Genomic DNA, 8024 nt, shown 5'->3' with positions numbered 1-8024 from the left:
TTCAAGGACAGTTGGAAGTATAGTGATAATTCTGGAAGGACCATATTGGCATAATCTGTAAGGAGGCAACTCTTGTTCAGAAGTGATAGTCAAAATGAATCTGGAAATGTTTCAAAGTCATAAATTTCAATCTGTGTAAGATTAAGGAAACTTAATGCAAGAAGGATGTTTCGAAGGAGTTGATCTCCTTTGGAATACTCTGTAATGATTGTTGACAAGTCTTTGTGAATTTGTGCATAATTGTTACAAGAGGATCGATGCATATAAGTTTAGAATCTAACAGATTTCAGTAAATGGCATGAATTTGGAATTCTTGCATTTGCAGTAAGGATTTGTGAGTGTGAAAAGAGAATCAATGAAGTTATGTTCAATTGATCTAGTTCACAAAGTAAAGATCATAGACAAACATAGTATGCATACTTGGTGTATGGCATGACTAGTGTTTAGAAAACATAGTGTACATGCTTGGAGCATGGGACAACTATTGTTTTAAATTCAAGAATAAAGTTGATATCTTAAACAGTATACAATGAATAATGTGTAATCATATGGTGATAAATAAAAGGTGTTTTATTTATGTTCATAGGTTTTGATACCATATTGGATTCAATTATTATTGTGTTTCACTTTGCATGTTTTGACTTCCCGAATAAACTAGGTTATTCTTCCGGAATGACTAAGTTATTCAAACCATCCACAGTCGGTCATATGTTGGAAGTAGATATGAATTAAGACTGTCATGGATTGGCTTGTAGAGGTCTAATGTGTTGGACAAAGGGCTACAACACTCATGAGTGCTTATAAGTTCTGAGTATTGGATTCAACCCGCACTCATTGGAATCACTTCATGGATTTTATCACGAGTGATCATGAGATGATATTATTATATATTCTTCAAACCTAGAGATATGAGTTGTTACTATGAGTTGGTTGTACATTGATTGCACGAAAATGCATTTGGTAACTCGGTGCTATAAAATGTGCCTTTGTGTATGATTCAACAAGTAGTAGAACAAGCCATATGAGTCGATGTTTATCCATTCCTTTTACCATCGGGAGAAAAGTGATATCTCTGGGCCCCTCGATGATTTGATGATGACAAATGGAAGTGCTTGGCCGGGCCAGGACTGATTTGATTTGTTCAATTAGTCAGTCTTCATAAATCGGAAATCGGGAAACAACAAATGGACAGAGAGAATCATTATAATCCATGTCTCAGTCCGTATGATATCTAGAATGGAGGAATATATGATCCCTTATCTAATGGACAAGTCATTGACAAAGATCAGAGTTCATCTACAAGGTCAAAGTTCGACAGAAGCTTTTGAGAGCTACGATTGTCGGTCGGTTCTTGAAGTCATACGCAATAATAGTTTTAGACTTATCCAAGTGGTAGACTGTTGGATTAATGTCTAAGTCCATAACTATAATTGGTAAGACTTGACCCGACCCGGCATGGTCCATTTGGGTTGCATGGCATCATTCATTTGGATAGACTATAATGAGAGAAATAAGACACTTATGGTTATTAATATATTATAAGTTCTAGTATATTAATAATAAGAATAATAAGATTTTTTAATTAGTATTGATGAAGAATTAATCTAGGATTAATTAAGTGATCAAAAGAAGACTAATTAAATATATGGGTTGATTGTGCAAATCATCCATACTTATATAGTGGGCTAATGCTCCAGGGATTATCTAGTTGGGCTAAAACCCATATGATTCTCCATGGTGTTTTTGTACCCATGGATCATGGAAATGAAAGGCCATGTCAATTAGGGTTTACATGGTGTAACCCTAACTATATAAGCATCTTATTCTTGACCAAAATCGGCCACTAGAGAGAGTAAGAAGGGGCTAGCCGATCTTCATGAAGTGTAGATTTCACTCAAGTTATTCCAAGTGTATTTGGTGTTGTGTGAACCATTTGAGGTGTCACACTTGGGGCACTAGGCACTCAAGCTTCATGAAGACTTTCTACATCAATGAGGTATGTAATATATCTTGCTATAGTCATTGTTTTGTATGCTAGATTAGAATAATGCCTTGGATGTTCATATTTGTATGTATAATAGAGAAAACATAGATCCAAGGTATTTAGGGTTGCATGTACACTTAGGAGTGTTACAATGCTCAAAACCCAACAGATGCTTCACAATGACTTAGGGACTTGTCTAGATTCCTCCTTGATGAGTTTATCACACAAAAAGCACCAAAATCATACATTTTTATGTGTTTACGGTTTGGGGATCTCCCAAAACTGTAAACACCCCAAATGATGTGTAAAAGTCCCATAAATGTCCCACGGTTGTTCCTTATGTCTAAATCTAACCTAGATTATTGCCATGTTTGAGTTAAGGACTTGAAAACCACCAAATAGCAAACTTATGAGTTTAAGGTAGTAAACTCATGAGTTTAAGGTAGTAAAATCACAGAGAAATGGTCCTTAGACCGTAAACTCAAGGGGTGTTGGTCCTTAGGGAGTAAACTCATTTTATGAGTGTTCCTTGAACCCCAATCACACTAGCCTTTCCCTACAACACTTAGATGCACTCCTTAGCACTTATAACACTTATACAAAGTGTTTTTCATGTCCTAGAGTGTCTTGACTTGTTTATTAGTTGTTTAAAGACTAATTGTTTATATACATATGTCCTCATATATAATTAGGATCTTTGTGCGTGTCTAAGTCTTCATTTGACACCAAGCACTTACCCGACACTTCCATCCGATCCACTCGCAACAGGTGAGTTCATACCCCTTAATCAATGTTTTAAATGTTTTTAAATACTTTATGGGGGTGGGGGATACAAGTAGAATCATGCTACTTATTATATCAATCACATGCGATTAATAAGCAGAATTCAAATGATTAGCTACCCATTAGCTGTTTTACCAAACAGTTTCCTTCAAATGTTTTCCATAAACACTTATTATGTTTAAAACTCCATATTAAATAGTACATATTACTCTGTATGTTTCATTCAAACTCATTTACTATTGTGTTTCAAACAAATGCTTCTTTATACTTAAACTATTTTTATCAAACCCATGCCTTTAAACCGTTTTATAGATTGACATCAAGTCGATCTTTTCTTAGATAATAGTTATGTTCAAAGGTTTTACAAATCTTATTTTATGCTTTTATATTATCAATTGCATGCCTATATAGGTATACATATATAAGAAATATTTAAACGACTTTGGAAGGCTATCCACCCTATTTCCTTTTCGCGCTTGAGATGTGGTCTGGTGGGACATCGGGTATCCGTCCGAAGGTCGTTTAAATATTAGTTATATATCATATGTACATATATAGTCATAAAGGTTCTTCCAGTTCATCCAGTGCCTAGCAAGGGTATACATCCATGTTCATACGTACCAGTTAAATTACTAGTAAGCTACCATATGGGTAGTTTAGGAAGATACTAGAACTATTACTAGAACACGATATCATACAATGAGTCAGTTCATTCATGAGTCAATACTTGCTAGATAAAGAGAACATACATTACAGCTAGTACATACAGTATATTACTATACATGCTAGATAGAGAGAGAACACAGATTACAGCTAGCACACGTAGAACATTACAGTACATTACTATACTATTACATAGATATGTTTACATGATTTGATTTACATAGATACATCTAGAAAGAGAACATATACAACAATACTAGAACAAGTAACAATACATTACATATACATGAATACGTTAACAAGATTGCAATCCACTGTATCGAAGCATGCCTTCAATGTCATACCCCAAGTTGTAGCCAAAGTCTCTTGGAGGGAGAGCGTGAGTTTGCGTATAGATCTATACTGGATTGACTATCCTACACCTTGCTACTAGCTACAGCCAGACCTGCAGGTCTGCGGGTGCCAAACGTCATACCTTTTTACGACCTACATTTGTCGTTGTTACCTAGTCGATAGTATGGTACAATTAATCACATGATACCTTAATATAAATCCGTTTTAAGGTAGTTAGTACAGCAGTAGTTCCTATAAGACAACACTTCAGTACTACATTAATTTATCCTTTACATATAGTTAGTGATCCTTTCACTTAAACATTATTGTACAAACTATATTTTGTTAATGATAGTTACACTTGGGAAAATCACACACTTTTACTAGAAACGAACAGACAAAACAGTTAGGTCTTGGTAGAAGGCTACATTCAGAACAGTCGGGTCTTGGTAGAAGGCTTCAGAATAGTTAGGTCTTGGTAGACGACTCCCTTTTATAGTAGTAGGAATCATAGGGATTTCTAGGGTTTTTCAGACGTTTACATTGGTTCTACAAAATATTTTCATACTTACATTTCATATACATTGTCAATACTTATAGTTTACTTACATACAAATTAAGACACTAAAATGCTTATGATCTCACCAGCTTTAAAGCTGATACTCTCTTTCAAAATAACTTGTATCCTCAGGTCAACAATAGACAGTGTAACAACCCGAAATTTCCGTATCATTTATTGTAACTCTTTCGTAGTACAATTCACGCAACCAATCGTCATTCCAAATTCGTTTTTCGATCTTCCGTATAATTAAGTCATTAATTAGTACACATTTAAAATGACTTAATGGATGTCTTAATACATTTAGAAAACATTTTAACACCTAACTTTAGTGATCGGAATATTTCTAGAAATTACCGTATCGGGTTACGGTAACTCAATCGGGTATGACCAAAAGCCTCGTCTAAAGCCGGTATCGGGTAGAATTCCACCGTGTCCAAAACTTAAACACTATATAAACGTGGTTAAGACTCCATTTGAAGCCTTTGGCCAATTTATCACTAAACACTTCCAACCTCTCTCCTCATCCAAGTTTAAGGGATCAAAACTCAAATTTAAGGCTTCAAATCTCTAAGGTACCTTCCCTAGCTTGTATTGTAACCTTCTTAGCCTTCAAATTCGAGTTCGAAGCATGATTTAAGACTATATTCATGAGTTTACGGCCATGGAACCTTCATGGGCCGTAAACTCATCTAACAAGGGTTTTTAAGCCCTAAAACCCCTCCTAAGCAATGTTAGACATTAGTAATGGCTTAATGACTTAATGGAAGGGACTTACAACAATTAAAACATTGATTTTAAGTGACAAAAGTGAGTTTATGGCCAAGACATATTCTTGGGCCGTAAACTCATATTCAAAGGGTTTTTGAGCCAATTAACCCTTCCAAATCATAGTTGGGACTTAGATATGACTTGTGGGACATTGGTTTTAGCATCTAAACACCTTAAACATGATTTTTGGTGGACAAAAGAGAGTTTATGGCCAATACATATTCTTGGGCCGTAAACTCCTCTTAAATGGGGATTTAGAGCCTTAAAACATGTCCACATGCCTTGAAACTCAACCAATGGCCTTGTGGCAAAATCTAGATGCATCTAAAAATAGTTTAAGGGTTTGAAACATATCAAAAGTATCATTTATAGGAGTTTAAGGCCTAGGAGCATACCCTTGGCCGTAAACTCATAAAACTATGTTAAGGATGCATCAAATACACTCAAATGGCTTGTTCAAATTTCTAGAATCACATGTGATTGTTTTAAGCACCAAAAACTATCTTTTTTATGGGTATGATAGAGTTTACGGCCTTAGAACATACCTCTAGGCCGTAAACTCCAAAAAGTATGCAAAATGATGTTTTAAATTCATAACAAGGCTTGGAAAATTAACTAGAATCACATGTGTAACAGCCCGGAATCTCAGGTATTGTTAAAATTATGTTTTTGGGGTGTTCTAAGAGGGGACTCGGTGAGTTGGAGCCAGACTCGCCGAGTAGGATCGCAGACCTGGTCGCGGGTTCGCGACTGGACTCGACGAGTCCTGATATGGACTCGGCGAGTCTGCGCTGTTTAGCGAAAACCCTAGCCGTTCAGATTTGGGACGTATAAAAGGGACTTATTGGCCGTCATTGTTCGTTTTAGCCTTCTGAGAGGAACCCTAAATCGATTGTGTGCATCTAGAGCAAGGCTAAAGGCCATTGGTGATTTTGAAGGAGTTGTTGTGCAAGGAAGAGAAGGGCTTGGCTAAAGGAACAGCAAGGGAGTCACATTCTGAGGATTGGGGACACGGAGAGTACATCATCCAGGTAAGAATTCGAGTATGCTCTGCTATGGTGATGTGTTTAGAGGATTAGGGTTTATGGAACCCTTTTTGTGGATAGATTGAATGTTACCCTAGTCCCCCAAGCGATTGTAACCCCGTGTTGGGACCTTTGGAGGTCCAGAATGTCCCATGCCTGTGCATTTCGGGAAGTGATGAAGGTTTTGGATTGAAATCCTTATGCCTTAGGTCAATATGTAAATTATAAGTCTTGGGGTGTAGCATGAGCACCGAAATGAGGACCTTACGTGATGGACCAGTCTAGGAAGGCCAGACCTATGAATGGTCGGAGCAGTTCTGACCTTAGGAAGCAGTTTGAGCGGCTGCATGGCATGGACTCGCCTAGTCCGATGAACAGACTCGGCGAGTAGCTTGAAGAATAACTGGGACTCGTCGAGCTGTTCTTCAGACTCGGCGAGTGCAGTCGGGGTGGCCCCACGATTCTTCCAGGAGTAACTCGTCGGGTCAAGGAGGATACCCGACGAGTAGAAAGGGAATCTTAGAGGATTGGAGGACGACTAGACTCGCCGAGTCGCCAGGGTACTCGCCGACTCCGGTCGAGTTGACCGTGGACCGTTGACCAGAGTTGACCTATGTGTGATTTCTTAGGGTCAGTTAACTTGGAAGATAAAAGTGTTAATAAGAGATATATGATGTTATAGGGAGTTTGTAGCTCGGCGGATCGAGTACGAGTGGTTTCAGGAGTTGCTAGCTTTCAGTATCCACGAGGTGAGTCTTCTCACTATACTGTACCCGGAAGGGTTTGACTGTGTGACCGGAAGGTCGGATATGATATGTGATATACGTGCTATATGTGGTAAGTTAGTTGTTATGCATGCTATGTATGTTATATGGGCCGGAAGGCAATATGTTATGGGCCGGAAGGCAATATGTTATGGGCCGGAAGGCGATTATGTTATGGGCCGGAAGGCGTTGTGTTGTGGACCGGAAGGTCAGGGCCTGGAATGGCGTATATTCGTAAGTTGTATATTGGGGAACTCACTAAGCATTTATGCTTACAGTTGTTATGTATGTGTTTCAGGTACTAGCGAGGACCGTGGGAAGGCGCCGGCGTGATGTGTACACACTGATCGATGTTTTGAGATCTTGGGAATTCTATGAATTTTATTTTGACATAACACTTGGAATAATTATGCTTGGTTGGAATGAAAATACTTTATTTCTGAAATGAAAAAAAATTGGTTTGAACATTTGCGTTGTTACAATTGGTATCAGAGCCTTGGTTTGAGGGATTCGGGTGTACCTTCGGGCGTAACTGAACTCAAACCGAGGATTTGAGAAAAACTTTTAAAAATAAAGGCATGAACTTTTATAAATGATTTTGTGGTAAATAAGAAAGAAGCCGTGTGTACGATCAGTCAGCGCCCAAACGGTAAAGATCCCCAAAATACCTTACAATGTTATGTTATGAGATGAGTTATGATATGAATTGTTATGCATGCTAGAAGACTAGGTACTCATGATAGGACTAGAGTGGCCTGATTTGTGATGCCTTAGTCTAGGGAGTTTGTCAATATGAGATGTTTGATAGCGTGCAGGTAGATAGTGCATATCAAAAGTAGAGTACTCACTAACCGGGGTTTGGGGAGGTAGATTTGGGACTAATGTTGATACGGTGTGGTCGGTAGTATTGGGCCCGTACTACCGAGGACACCGGGTCAGTGGGAGACCCAAGTAAGAATCCTTGAATATCGGAGACTGAGTAGGGTTGCGTTATCGAGTGCGATTGTACTTGATGGAGTCTCTGATAGTTTTATGTTGTATTTCAGAGACATCATGGTTAGACCACGCCACGGGGCTAGTTCGAGCGGTGTGAGTGACGAGGAGATTCGTCAGATGATTCAGGAGGAAGTAGCTGCGGCGAT

Source organism: Lactuca saligna, chromosome 4, assembly GCF_052625555.1.
Source record: "Lactuca saligna cultivar CGN05327 chromosome 4, ASM5262555v1, whole genome shotgun sequence".
Lineage (NCBI taxonomy): Eukaryota > Viridiplantae > Streptophyta > Magnoliopsida > Asterales > Asteraceae > Lactuca > Lactuca saligna.
The sequence above is the reverse complement of the archived record's forward strand: the minus strand, read 5'-3'. Positions refer to the sequence as shown.